At 32.1% G+C, this 16,268-nt stretch overlaps 1 protein-coding gene across 1 annotated transcript in view; it reads right to left on the reverse strand.

Annotated features, from left to right (window-relative positions):
• The window catches only part of LOC130445105 (prothoracicostatic peptide), a 50,820-nt gene extending 50,635 nt beyond the window's left edge, over positions 1-185 (reverse strand). The window contains exon 1 of the mRNA XM_056780616.1: positions 18-185. The gene's annotated coding sequence lies outside the window, so the exon portion shown is untranslated. The remainder of the gene's footprint in view (positions 1-17) is intronic.
• Positions 186-16,268: the final 16,083 nt, after the last annotated feature.

Raw genomic sequence — 16,268 nt, forward strand, 5'->3', positions numbered from 1 at the left:
AAGTAGATTGAACTTACGCTCAAGCTTTGCAAATTTCTTCTGGAAGCAAGTCGCGCACTTTTCGCGAACTCAATAACTTCAAACAACTTTCATGTATTTAAATCGTGGATAAGAGCGCAGAACGATCTGTGGCAGAACGCACAGTGGAGAATATTCGAATTGAAGTCACTCCGCCAAATAGGTACGCGATGCGCCCAGTTTTCCACTTTATATACAGAAAATCTCTTTTCGTTTTTACCCCCACCAGGATAAGGTCATCGTTTTCGAGAAGGGTTTTCATTGATAACATTAGTGATAATTGATCAACGACTTAAAATATTTCGTCTGTTTGGGACATTAATTGGTTTTTATATCTGATTTTATGTTGTGCAGAATCGATTAGCAATCATTTTAAATTGAAAGTTTTTACAACAAATTCAGTTCACAGCTTTCTTTATGGTAATTCTTGTTAACCTATTTTAATTGGATATAACTAATTATAACTGTAAGTTATTCATTTTCAAAACATATCAAAATTGAGTCAGTTTACATGTTTACAAGAAATTAGTCTTGAAATTACTGTTAATTGAAAAATTCGAACAATAATTCTCCAATATTTTTGTGTGTGTGGTAGATGTTTTTAGTCATATTACCAAATTCCCTTCTCCGGCCTTTCTATGCCATTTTTATATAACGGTTTTTCTACAATCTCAAAATGACAATGACAACTTCCTCATTTGATTGATATTTTCAATACAATCTGATTTATTAATTCAAATTTTAGCAACTATTCCATCAAAATATGACATAATGTAACATATCGATGGAAAGTAACATTTTTCCACTATTTAGAAAGTTATTTATATAATATTATATATATTATATATAGACAAAATATACTCTCGTCGGATTGATTGGAATCGATCTTAAAGTTGCGTGCCGACACTACCGGGCATTTGCAGTTATCAGTGTTTATAAGAGGATATTGTAGAGCTGTGACTGAAACGAGCCACTTACCGGGGTGATTCAAAACTTTATGTCCATTAAAAGACCAAAGAAGAAAACTTTAAGTGTAGATTTATAGCTATAAGAATGTTGTAAATACCAAATAGAGAAAGATTTTAATTACCGAATTATTAAACACATAATACACACTCACCTTTATAAAATTTATACTGGAGGTTCCAAATTAACAAAGAGTTATTGCAACAGTGGAATATGGGTTGAGTGAACAGACGAATTCAATATATTTTTTAAATTCTTGAATATATTGTTCCAGATGACATAGATTTTCCGTAGATCATGGATGTTTTTTGCTATAATCAGCATATATGCTTCATATATTTTTACTACTTGCGTATCCTTATATCCAACGTACATTTCCTTTGAGTTGTTGAGTATTATTTCATCCATGTTGAAAAGCAGTTGACTCAAGTTACCACCTTGTCTTACTCCTTCTGTTATTAGAAAAGTCTCCGAAATTAGGCTTTTATTATTGATTGCATAGTTGATATTTTATTTATGAAAGCTCATGAAACCATTTCGTAACTTTTTTTTCTTTCCAAGCTTCTCCATGTTTTTGTCAAAAACTATCTCCATATCAATAAATCCAAAGAATGCATCGGTATCTTCGCGGACAGCTTTATCTATAAGTTGTTTGATGGTAAATCAAATTTCACTCTACCTTTGAGGAATCCGTTTCGTGCATCATGCATGATTCGTTAGAAATAGGCCAAAAATAAGATTTTCATTAACAACAAAAGGTCTAACTCAGCTGATCAGTGGGATACAACATTTTAAATTAGAAAACTGTTATTAGATTAGATTTTATCAAGTGCAAACAAGAATATGTTAGAAAATTTGAGTTAACTCATCACATGTACTAAACGATTCGATGGAATAAAAAAAAACATTATTTTTATATCCAGGTGAAGTAAGACTCGACTCACATTATCTAAAGCCAGTATCTCCGCCAACATTGCTAGTTGCCAACATTGACACACGAAGCTGACAGTGAAACATACGAGACTGTTGCTATTTTTTCCTTTTCCTACATCACTCCATGCGAATCTTCCATTATTCGAAACAGTGCAGGACAGTTCTTTCAGGATGCGCGCCGTATTTTTGTTCATTTCAATGCAGATTGCACGTTATTATCTTGTCTAATATGCTTGAGTTGTTTTCAATCGTATTCAAGGGTCAATACAAATATTTTTGCGATCTTCTTGTTCAAATGTAAGGATTTGAGGTACCAATTTTGCACACACTATTCGCATGTTAAAATTTTCATGTTAACTCCTTTCTTTGACAATCTTTGTCAACTCCTATATATTCAGTAATCGCAGGAATACTTAGCCGATGGTAAGATCGAATAAGTTTACCGACTTTTTCAGTATTTGCATCCGTTTTTGATGTGGAAGGCCAACCTGAACGTGTATCATCTTCCACATCTTCTCGGACATCTTGAAAACACTTAAACCATTCAAAAACACGTGGACGCGATAAAAAAGGTCACGGCTACACTGGTTTGTCTACAGACACGGTAGATATCGTATTCGAAGGAGTAAGCTTCAGGCTAAACAGACGAAAGTCCTTAACTTTTGGACATGTATACTTGTTCTGTAGCAGCGCTAGTCTCTTCACTTATTAGTCACACACTGAGTATCAAAATTAGGCCACAAGAAATTATCGGCTCCGTATAAAATTCAACTTGAAAGATATTTCAAATTCAACATGTCAAGTGAATAAAATAATTCAGTTCCTGAAAGGAGAATTTATTCAATTTGGGAGTAAGAATTAATTTTTTGTTAATTTAGGCATGTATCAATTTTCAAGTATATTATTGAATCCTAATTCTAAGCTATAAAAATACTTCTCGAGTTTCGAAAACTCGCGATAGTCTAAAGCTTCTACTTATTGTAAATAATGAAACTTCACTCAATTGTGACTTTCGAATGTGTCTTGAGATTAAAGCTAATCACGTGTTTCTTCTGAAAAGGTAGGTAAATTAATTAGAAGCAATTTACTGCCTGAAAGAAAGTTTTTGATTGTTATTTGAAACAATGTTATTATTCCCTAAATTGAAAATTGAAGTTTGTTTTTTGTTGACTGAACTGTGATTTGATAAAAAATCGATAATTTTCACGAAATTTCCCGTACCTGACAAAGAGTTTCAGCTTCATTTCTATTTTGAAAAGTATGGTATTAACATTGTAATGTTTTTCTTATTTACTTATACTATTTCTATCGGTGGGGTGAAATCATAAACACAAAACAAATAAACAAAAAGACCTTCCTTGTAATTAGTTCAAAAAAACAATGTAAACAAAACATATATGAAAATAAACCTCAAACGGATTCCACTTCACCATATTTTAGAATTTCATTATCACCAGACAGGGCCGGCTTTACTACCATTATTCAACAATACTCATATTTTAAATCTGAAGATGTTACACGTACTCCGGTTGAAACAGAACCTAAAAATTGATTCAGCCTTCTCTTTAAATATCATCGATTTATCCAAGTTAAACTGTTTTGGTCATAAATTCGGTCACAATAATCTCATTATATGATGCATTATCAAGTTGAATGATCTAATTTCCCATGAATATGATCCCCTAAATTTTTTTAGGCTTGCTTAATCCTTATACTGTATTTTCTTTGCAGCTTTTTCTCTCCAATTATTTTGTCCTATTGCTAGGTTTTCTATATCTTCCAGTTCGAAGATGGTCTAGCCCACGGTCTTACATATATGTCTTGAAATCGGACCAATTTCTACATAGCGGCGTGGTTCTTATGTTTTCTATTTGGTGGTTCTATTTGGGTTTTAAGTTTTTGAAACAGCCTTGACGTTGCACTACTATCTAGGGTTGGAGATGAGTAAGGTAAAGATGAAAATTTTGACATAAAGTATACAATCTAAAAACAGCGAGTGCGTTATACAGTGTCAGTTGTGGTGTAATTTGATTCTTTCATGTTTTCCATATCCATAATAATTTATTTGAAGTTGAATACTTGATTTTTCCATCGCGCCGAACTCATGGAACAGCGAGTGCGTTATACAGTGTCAGTTGTGGTGTAATTTGATTCTCTATGAGTGAGATAACTAAGTGCCAGCCCCACTACCTTTGTTTCAAGATCTGTATGTAAAATCGTGTTTTAACCTCAAATATTTGTTTTACTATTTATGTTGCCACGTTTGTCAACCTTTCCTGAATCCGTATTACCATTTCGTTAAACGTCCAGAACGCTGTATTTCTTTCTTTTTTTCGAGAATCAGGTGCTTGTGCAATTTTCCCTCTACATCGAAAAGACAGATGGGCCTGAACGATGATGGGTTTTCTAATGCTTTTAATACTTGGGGCGGTATATTACCCGGTCCTGGTGCTTTACCATTTTTGAGGTTACTGCTTGCTACCTGTTCTACCTGTGCTACTTAGCTCACTTAAACTAAAACTATTATCACAGTTAAATATCACGTCATGATGAACTAACTTAATTTAATCATGTTAATCATAACTTCACTTCGAAATTTGATTCCAAAGACTTTCAATCACAAATTTTAATGTTTCACTAGAGCGTGAGATCAATCATATTATTTCATTTTATGAATAAACACCCCAATAGAACTGTCGAGTTTTTTAGATTTTTATGCTTAACACTCACATGATTTTTAAAATTAAAATTTTTTATCTATATAGATAATTGAATTGATATTACCCCCTTATTTTCAGAGCGAATCACAGTTCAATGGTTGTTTCCGAATTTTCCAATTTGTTTCTATAATTAATTGACCCCATTTTTCTTTTACTGTGCTTTGAATGGGGAATAAAAATACTTCTTAAGAAGTTACACTGGGACTTTTTGTTTTTAATTAGAAGTGATTAACTTGGAACACAGAGTCAACAAAATTGCATTGATTAAGATAAATCAGTCCGAATTTTACTTTCTGTATTTTTAATTTATCTAGACGAGTAAAATGTACCTGCCTGTAAGGAAGTTTGGTAGTTTAAACAGGGTACCAGACGTGAACTGAGCCCTTTTTGTACCCCATTCGTCTATTAGAACTTCGGTAGTCTTTTATCTGACGCGAATAATCTTGTCACCATCGAACGATCTTTGAAGATTCGGTTATTGCCTAACAAAATTTGACGCAATGTTTCTAAAATGGTATAATTGTATTCTGGATAATCTGCTACCTACTACTTCTAATGTGGCAACCTTGCTCTACTTATATAAACTATAAATTGTCCTACTTATAAAATATTGAGTAGCTTTGTCAACTGATTTCAGTTTTTCTTTACATGTTTTTCGGTTCTGTGCTGATCCACAGCAACCCCTTTCGTGAATACTCGATAAATGGAAAATTTATTTACTCTTGTCTATTCAGCAATTCTTATTATGATTGCATTATCAGATTGTTAAATATTTTCCTTTTTTAAACATTCGAATTTATTTAAAATAACTTGCTGTTATTATTAAATTCATACCTGTCTTTATTCTTACTGGTCTAAAGAACGCCATATTTCTATTTATTTAAAGAAATTTATGTATAGTAGGTGTATTTCAAAGAAATTGTGTAAATACGCCTTCCGATAGCTTAGGCCAATAGAAATGCATTTAAGTTTACGTTTAGATGTTTTTATTGGTAAACAATATAAATAATGAGTGGGACTGATGGTTTGTTAAATGTTTTTTCATGTCTTAATTTGGTATGAGTACCGTGCGTATTTATGAAATATTGATTGTTCCTCGCATAAATGACTTCTTCAATTAATTTTGGAAGAACTATACTTATATGTATTTCATTTCTGACATTTGTTATGGTCATTTTTATTTTTAGACGACGCCATCTGAAAGTTGTTCGTTCTGTATTTATTTACATACCGAAAGTTGCGTTTTTAGTGTTCCATGTAGTGAAAGTGACAGTTCCGTACTGCAAAACAATTTCGGGACGCTCTGGAGTAGACAACTTTAACTTCCTTAAATGTGACTCTAACCACTTCAATGTTGACAGTTGACAGTTTACATTATATTGTGCCATAAATAAAATGTTTATAATTCTCTATTATTTATTCTTTCTCTTCAGTGTAATTGAAAAAGTTTTGGATCTTATGCGTCGTCTAAAAAATGTTGTGTACGCCGCGGCTGGAATACCACTTTGGTCTCGTGTCAACAAACTTTCAGCCCTTGGCATACAAATAACTATTGTATATTGCCCACATGCTGATAACATGTTTACCAAAACGGCGTATTTCAAGCTGTTTGAGAATTGTCTATTTAAGACCTATAGTCCATCAAAAAAAAAACGTTCTAATATAAATTAGTTCATTAAGTGTGATTTTAACTCAGCTCTTCAGTAATAAGCGAGCAAGGCTAATATTTAATTTGTATTTTGTACATATATAAACAATTAAGAAAATTGGATTCTTTTTTTAATTATCAATTCGTAAAAGGCCGACTTTTGGAATATTAGTGATAACGATTATTTCTACTGAGTTGACACAAATTTTGATTTTATTCGTATGAATATTGTTGATGACGTATTAGTTACGTGAAGAAAACCTTCACTGTTTCTATTTTACTCGAGGTTTCGCTTAAATCTCGGTTAAATCGTAAAGCACTATTCCACAAGTGTTATAGATCTTACCTAATGATTTTAAATGCCGATGTTTGGTACGACATTTGGAATTGTGGAGTAGGAATTTTCACATATTGCATCTCTGCTCAAATAGTGTCAAAAGTCAAAAAAAACGACTATCGAGTAATGAGCGTTTGAAGTTTTATGACCACAATAAGAGAGATTTTTCAATTTTTTGATTTACAACACTATTTGAGAAGAGGTGCGATATGAAAATCGACGATACTTATGAGACATAGTTTTTGTTTTTTCATTCACTGTATTTATAGATAATGAACAAGCATTTATTATATTTTATCAGTGAAATACAATTTTGATTAGTTAAATGCTACCTATTTATTATCAATATCGTCAATTAACATTTCTATTAATAGACATTTCGTTTTTTGTTTCACAATATTTCACTTCGTGTCCGTTGTACTTAGTTGTTATTAGGTTCAGAAATCTTAGTGTCGAACATTTAATATATATCCAGAATAAATGAAAGCATCTTCTTGTTGAAAATGATTAGTACCTGAGGATAGTTTCATATCCTATCACATCCTCGTTTTATTAAATATTTTTACATTACTGTTGCATAAAATACTATTTTAACGTTTCATACCGTTTAATTTATTCTTGGTATCCATTTAATACATCATCTTTTGGGATTGATGATTAAGGATATAAGGCCTTCGAATCCGGAAAACAAATTAGGGCGATAGCCAAATAATTTTAACAAACTTATTCCGGAAAGGGTAGACAATTATTAAGCGCATTATTTTCCGGGATAAACGTTTAGTGTAACGAAATTTTACTGGAATATATTGAACTTAACTTCGTCCGGGTTTATAATTTCAGAAACATTTAATGATTAAAATGTTTCATCGATCTCGATATGCAGTGTTATTTAAGTTCAGTAGTTTCGACTTGGAAATAGTTTCATGCTTCATTTTGAAATTATCGCTATGTATTTCCATTTTAATTTATCATCGTTTAGTTACAACGAGAAAAATTAACTAATATTAGAGAAAATCGTGGAATGACGATTGTTACATCACATATCATTGCGAACCGAACCCGATTCAACTGGGATAAGCACAGATAAAGGATGAAGTTCCAAAGAAAAATGGGTCATCAACCAGTTGTTTTCGGAAGCTGTAAATTATGTCAAGCTTGAAAACTGGTTAAAAAGTTAACTATACGATTAAAGAAATTGAATATTATTACTAATGAAATGATCAATCCACTCATTGTAAATTTTAGTTGCGACAGTTCATCATATGATTCCAATTTGGATTTGTAAGAAGCAACTCCACTTATATTGGTGAGTTTTTATATTAAATTTATCATTCATAAAGATAACGTTGTTCAAATGTTGAAATTTCAATCCCTCATATCTATAAAACAAAATGTTCTCAACATACCTCGTGAAAAAAATAAAAAAATTCCACGTTTTTACCTCCAGTTGTTTGAAAGTTATAAGAAGGTTAATTAGGTGTAAATATTATTATAGATACACCTATGGTTTACGAATGCTTTATTATTTTAATACTCTCTTATTCGTGAATAAGGACTAAAGGAAAGATGACAAATTTAATTTTTGGTACTTGATTAAAAAAATTATTTTTAGAAATACGGAATTTATATCTACAATAACGTAATCTAGATAAAAGGTTTCATTAGTATATCTTAAATGAATTAATGAGACAAAAACCTTTCATCACACTTTATTCGAAAAGATTATCGATTGTATCCCAATCACGGATCTACGCCCATGCCAGTACACGTCAAACTGTTACACTGCATTACACAAGCACGTAATGTGAAATTATAACCAACACGTGCTTTTTGATAAGAAAACTTGAATTTCTTGGTTTAATCAAACGGCAATCAAATTTCATCCAAATACGACATCATTTGGTTGATTTACATGAATTTGGTCAATTGAAAACCATAAAAGTTTTTAGCATTAACGAGTTATATTTTGGATTAAATGAATAATTTCCCTAAATTTCGGCAAAAGATTATACGATTTCTCATATATAATAAGTCCTGTTTTCTTCGAAAAGAGAAAAATGAAAAATACGTTACACGAGTAAGCCTTCTACACTTTTTCACTTCATTGTCATGAATTACTTAATTCTATAGCTTTATATACTATTAATTCATTTTATTAATCAAATGGGTTTGTGTGTAGATGAAACACAGCATAAATTTCAATTTAAAAATGTTTTAATCACGCTGCTGAGCTCATACCTTGTTAAGAAAAGGCCGCAGCGTCTAATATACACCAGAAACACGTGTGCACAATTAATGATGTACTCTGGCGTTTCCGGAAGACTAGCAGTTACGAGCTGGGCACTATAACTCACGGTAAGGTATCTTAGAAATGTTAATAATTAGTTAGATTCACAGATAAGTCTCATTTTGATCTACACCACTTAGACGACCGAGAAAAAGTATGGAGATGATTGGCTCGATGTAGATCCATTATAGTTTGAGGTGGAATCTGACTCATCGGAAGTAGATTGAAGAAGTGCTCCTAGATGCTGTGATCTCATTTGCTTTATTGATTTCATTTCGCCAGAATTAGTACCGAGCAAGTGGCAATCCAAGGTCTGGACTGACTTGTATCATCTGCCGATATGAATCTCATAGAACATTTGTGGGATTATTTAGGATGGAAGGCTGGACGTTTTCATCCTTTTTCTTCTTCTTCTATCTTTTCTATAAGCAATTCCGCCTGTTTCTTTCTTTTGTTGTGCTTTTAAGTTATATTATCACTTCATCTTTTCCGCGGTCGACCGACACTTCTCCTCCCGGCCGACGATTTGTCTCTTACGATCTTTACTACCCTATCATCTGTCATACTACTTATATGATTTTTCTATTCTTTTTTCTGTTCAATAACCACTCGTTAATCTTCTCCACATTACATGTTGCTCTAATTGCAGTTGCTATTTACTCGATTACTCAGTGTGTTCCCCGTGATTCTCCTCAGTATTATCATCTCAGCTGTTTCTAGTATTCTTTGTGTTTTGGACGTGTCCGGCCGCGTTTCTGCTGTGTATGTCATTATTGGTCTTATAACAACTAAATTCTAGTCTTGGTTTCCGTTCGAATATGTTTGTTTCTCCACATTGTATTGGCTATCTGTATTTGTTTTTTTTTACTTCTGATTCTGCATTTCCATAGCTTGATAGTATGAAGCCTAAGTAGTTAGCTTCCATAATCTGTTCAATGCTGATACCGTCAATTTCTATCTTACATCTAATCGGTTCTTTGCTAATGACCGGTGATTTTGTTTTTTGGGATAAAAAGCTTCTTTGCTACTAAACTTGTGGACCAATATTTGTAGGTCCTTTTTCTAGTGACTTAAATTAGCTCCAAATTATACTTGGTGAGGAATGGGATGCTCTGCCAGTAAAATGCTTCAGAATTCAATATCTTCCATGCCTCATAGCACAATAGTCCTTTGCAGTAGTAGAAGAAGAAATACTCGTCATTATAAGAACATTAATTATAAGGAAACCTGTTAAAAATGAAAGTTTTTTTAATGGTGGTTTCCTAATTTTTTGGATATTTTGTTGATATTTGATAGAAACGGATTCTTTTCTGGATAAAATCAATACTTACCTTATGAAAACTAACGTATATATTAAAATTTTTAGACAGTATTATAATTAGACGTAAAGTTTAGTGGATTATAAGTACGGTCACAGTTTATAGATATAAACTTAAACATATTAAATAGGTTTATTATCAAATCTATGATTAGTTTTCAATTAAGATAAATAACCAGAAGCGAACAATAACTAGAGTAAATAACCTTGAAAATGTAAACAATACCGGTGCGTTCCCCAAATTCCCAAATAGAAAACATCGATTCACTTACTACGAAATCTAGAATTTGAAGCATACATAGGTTAATGTAAAAATAATAATGAAGGGAGGACATTGTGAAGATTTCTCTTTAAGATAATAACCATTGATTCTGTATTACAGGAATTTCTATTAACAAAAAAATTATTTTTCAATTTCTCAGCTAGTTTTGACAGATTTATTTAACATTCGACTTTTCCTCAAATGAGCTAAACACTCCAGAGCACATAAGAATTATTCTAGTTATTTATTTAGTCCAAAGATGCCCAATCCAGATCGTTGCGCTAACTTAGTACCATCTGTGTATCAGAGAGATACATTTCGAGCTTACGAAAGATTTTTATTAATCCACGATTAACGTTTATTGATTACCACTTCGAATGGGATGTCCGTGTCCATAATTCTATGCATTTGGTCCTTTGGTTGGTCAATGCTTTCTAGGTTTCCCAATTGTAGGTGATTTAACATTTATTTTTCTGTCTATATTAACCTATAGGCGCCATTAAATGCTTCTTGTTTCATTAAAAGATGAAAAGGAAATAGATTTAGCGCCTCTAAGGTTAAAGTGGGTTATATTGACATTGCCCCTGTGTTTGGACTTTAGTTCCCTATGTAAACTTTACTATCTATCGTCCATAATTTTGAAACAATTCTATTTTGTATAATTTTAATGGAATTTAATTTTTTTCCACAGGTACTTCATAAAGCATGATAGGTTCAGTTTATTATGAAGAGTATTTTCGGAAACTATGAATTATTGGAATATTTTCTGTTAGTTTATTAGAATTGAGGGTTGTCTGAAAAGTTTCCGACCTCACAAAGAAACAAGACATTTCTTTCATAATCATTCTACAACTATAGATACTATAGAACTTTCAGATATTTCTGCAACAATAAAATAATCAAAACTGTATGAAAGAATGCTATTTATTTATTACGAAAATCGAATGAATTTGTATGATAATTAATTTGGATATCAAACATCATTCACTAAATGAATTTAGTTACACTTCACTGTCTATATCACTTATCTGTTGATTTATACATTCTATCTGTCCGTAAAAACGATTTAGTGTTAATAATCCTTAAATTATTTGAGTATGGAATAATCCGGGAATGATCGTTTTAATTCCTTCACCAGATGGGTAAAATGTTGAAATACACCGACTACATCAACTCGTCAACATTTTATCTGGAAATTTCGACAGGGAACTTAGTTGAAAAGACATATTGCTCCATTCTTCCTGAATGTATTACATACGTCCACAAATGAAAAAAATGTTGCTAGAAATCCACAAACTGATTTGATATATGGATCAATAAATGAATCTAGACAATTTTAGAACTGCCCATGACTATTCCTTTCCATATTTGTTTTATATCCACTCAGTGATCGATCCTTGTCGTTTTTGAATTATTCTAGTACTGTTACTTTAATCTAGAAAGTTGCAAGATATGTAAAAATATTAAGGACACGGCATTAATATAGTCAATGCTGATTTCAAATTATATTGACTTCTCAGCGACAATGCATTTGATCTAGATTATTAAGATCGCTTGTTTCACTTCCAAAATTTTACTGGATCCAGTGGACCCCCTACCAATCACTACCAATTTCCACGGAAACTTGCGTTTTTGCCGAGTTTCAACGACGAATTAACAGTTTTCGAAAAAAAAAAGCCCAAAATTGAATATTTATGACGTAAAGTAACTTCTACAATACAAAAAAATATAATTTTGACGATAGGGATGTACTTGAGGGATTCACAGCAAATTATCAATATTTGGCTTGAATTTTGTAAGGAATAACCGCAATAGTTTTTCACTATCGAAACCAAATAAATTGTCAAGGACCCCGGCTTATAATTTTTTGTACATTCTGTTAAGATACAAGAGATTTTGTCTCATTACCAGTGATTCATAAGATAATTAATCTAATTGGTATCCCTGCACTGTTAATTTATGAAAAGATAGGGATTTGAAATACAGGGTGAGTCAAAATTAACCAATGGAATAAAACATTGAGATCTGTTATTTCATATCGTGTGTATTATTATATAAAGTTTGCAGTTTATAAATAGAACATTACATTTATTTGGTGCCCAACGTAGGGCACGAAAAAAACTAGCAATACCATAACAACGCATAGCTTGTATATGTCCATCGATACTAAAATGGAGACGGAAATCTTAATCGTGCGTGGATTTTATACTTAGGATTATAAAAAATAAGAAAAGACAAGATAAAATAGAAAAGGGACAGAAAGAAATGAATAGCATGACCTAAAGAATAATATTCAAGCGAAAACAAGAAAGAGGATTCCCATTTCCATTCACCCAAAAGTTTACATTCAAACTTGAGAAACAAAAATAAAAATGCTAGAATATTTTCTTATCGCGGAAGAAGTCATCAGAAAGCATCGAACTGGAGAAGCTTTATTATGTTATTCATGTAAGGAAACGAAATTTGATGAATCATTGGTCTGAAGTGAATCAAATTTCTGAAAGAAAAAAACTATACTTTGGCAAATACTATAAAAAAAGGTGATAGTATGCATAATTAGGCTTTATCATTATGCGTAAAATACCTGGAATCAAAATTTTAGAGACGTACAATCAAGAAATCGTAGAAGTTTTTACTATCAAAAATATAAGAATATTCTAGCAGCTCGCTCACTATTTCACTGAGATAGAAATAAATTGAAAAATTGATGAGATGGAGTGACGACGCTTAGAACAGATATGATTTCATAGCAACTTGGGAAATATATTTGCGCAAGTGTTGAGATATTTCAATTACAAGTTTAACTGAAAAGTGAGTAGTGAAGATTTTTCTGAACGTCATTAAAACCTTCGCACAGTCAACAATATCGGCAAAAAAAGTTCACCAAATGGTACTGGACGCCTGTCGGAATAAGGTTAGAGAGTTGAAAGTAGCTAAAGGTATATCAAACGAATTCATTTGCCATATGTTAAGTGCTGCGTTTTCTCAATTTGGACCAAAAGTGCATTAGAATGAACATAGGCAAAATGAATCGGTTTTTTTGCGACCGCTATACTCTTGAAAAACAGTCTACACAATGGATTTCAAAGGGTGAAACTGCTCCGAAGACAAAGACGACTTTATCGGCTAGAAATTTAAAGGGATACGTTTTTTGGGATTGTTAAGGGATTGTGTTGATCGACTATTTAAAGAAAAACAACAACGTAAAATTTGTTGATAGGATAAATGTGCAAAAAAGTGATCGCAAGTAATGAAAAAGATAGTGCTTTTCCTTCAGGACAATGCACGTGATCACCATAACTAAAATTTATGAATTGGTTGACCACGGTATTCACTAGATCAAACCCCAGCGACTAACTTTCTTAAGCTTAAAGTTTTATTTGTAGGAGAGATAATTGAGGATGTCATTGCTTATTATTACAAGAACTGGACTAGTTGTATAGAATTGAAAGGAAACTATGTTTAAACTAGAATTATTATAAGTAAAATATCTTTTTACTTTATTAGGTGTAAATTTATATCTGTATACAAACCTTCATAACCTTAAAGTTTTATTTACAGGAGAGAGATTTGTGGATGTCATCGCGTATTATTAGAAGAAAGTCTTTTTATTGTTTAGAAGGATTGAGAAGGAACTGGACTAGTTGTATAGAATTGAAAGGAAACTATGTTTAAAAATAGAATTATTATTAGGAACATGTCTTTTTTCTTTGTTAGGTGTAAATTTCCCTAATTAACTATCTGTACACAAAATTCCATTGTTCAATTAAGCACCTGATTCCATCTGCCGTTTACTGTATATTTACACATTCAAAGAGTATAATGCCTCTTGTATTTTTTCCTTTTATATCCAAATTAACTCACCATCAGTTGGATTTAATTGGCATTAGTGGGAGGAGAATTTTATCATATGTAGACTAAAAGTTAAAACCTTATTTTTTCTATATCAATCAATCTTCGAATTCATTATGGTTTAAAAGTTGAAATTAAAAAAAGGCTCATCAAAAACTTTGAAATTTGTTTGAATTAAAATCGAATTATTTAAGTACCAAATAAACACCGTAAATCCAAATGATTATTTTATTGAAAAGAACATTTTCATTCGTAACTAAATCCCATGTGCTAAACGCTCACGTGTGCAGAATACTGAAAAACAAAGGATTACGGGATCACGGTTCCTAAATAGTAGAATCGAATATGTGCGATGCCTATCTATCCTTGAACAAACAAATTTGAAAACCCTGAACGCATCTATAATAATTGGGATTTGATATGTGAATTGAGGATAAATATGAAATATCGAATCAGAATTGTCAATGATCCCTATTATCCATTATGAAAAATTATAATTACAGAATCCTGGAAAAACAAAAATTATTTGGTTGGTGCACGATTGGAAGTAAACAGGAGAGATGGGGTACAATGATTTATATATATTTTAGATCTTAGCTACGCTGTTTAACGGTCGATGTTGCAGGTTTTTTGCGAATTTATTGAAACCTGGTGACGTTAGGGAATAATTCAGCTGTAGCTGTACCCGTCCACTCAAGAAACTGCTTATTTAGATAAAAAAAAATAAACATGATACATCAAAAAATTAAAAACAACATACAAAAAGCAGAAAACTTAAAAAAATATTATCATAAACTGAGGAGAACCGAAAAACTTCTCATTCTCATTCATGAAGAATTCTTTTTTGTGTTATGCGTCATAATAGAAAGTAGTAGATCATAGGAATCTCCGTTTATTGAGAATAAAAACAACATAATCGTAAAACAAGTTTTTTGAAATAAAAAAGTTTTTCAGTCGATTCGTTCATTAAAATATTCATGAGCTCCTAAAAATGGAAAAATGGGGATTTCGACAAAACTCAATTGCTATTTATTCCTATATTTTATGAGTTTTTTTTATTATTCTTGGCTTTCTATCGTTGAAAAACTTGACTCTCTATAGCTTTGAACTATTTTGTTTCGAAAATTTTTCATTCAAAAACCAGGAATGTAGTCCTTTCAGAAAAGAATAAAGCAGATACATCGAGAAACGACAGACGCCGTTTTATTGAATTAAAAAATCATTATCAAAGTCTACGACTCGATTATCTAACTACGCTCCTCCCCCTTCTTTTAGTCTTTCGATACGAGTCTTGGCTATTGTTAGTCATTCACACTTTCGATTTATTCAGCTGTTCGCTTCGTCTACTATAAAATGGACCCGACTCAAGCGACTACGCTAGATACTTTCAATGTGTCTTTCAATATTATTATGTCTTAAGTTTATATCATATCAACTGAAAAAAAAAGTGGAAACGGAGAAAATGGCCTCCTTTGACCAAAAAAAGCAATGCGACACCGAGGTGAGACGGGGGAAGATCCACTGTCCACACTCTTGCGTTTGTGTAGCTTCGTGGAAAGTTTGGTTCGGGCTAGAGAATGTTTAAATATACCAAGCAAATAGCGGCGCTGGCTGATGCAGTCTTCAATTCGTTATAGCGCCGTTTCCTAGCTTGGAACGCACGCCCACGATCGAGCTATTCCCCACTTCCTAAATGATTCAAAAAATCATCTTATTAACATTTATCCTAATAGGCGGATTAGTCGAGAAGGCTCATTTGGATGGCCACCACGTTCCCCTGAATTAAATACAATGGATTTATTTTTTAGTATATGCAACACCGCTAGGAGGAACGGAATGATCGGTAGAATAAACTTCCATTGTGACAATATAAGGCATAATCTTGGAATGCTCTTCCAAGTTCAAAGAAATATTCTCTATAGAATCC

This window comes from Diorhabda sublineata, chromosome 6 (genome assembly GCF_026230105.1).
Source record: "Diorhabda sublineata isolate icDioSubl1.1 chromosome 6, icDioSubl1.1, whole genome shotgun sequence".
NCBI lineage: Eukaryota > Metazoa > Arthropoda > Insecta > Coleoptera > Chrysomelidae > Diorhabda > Diorhabda sublineata.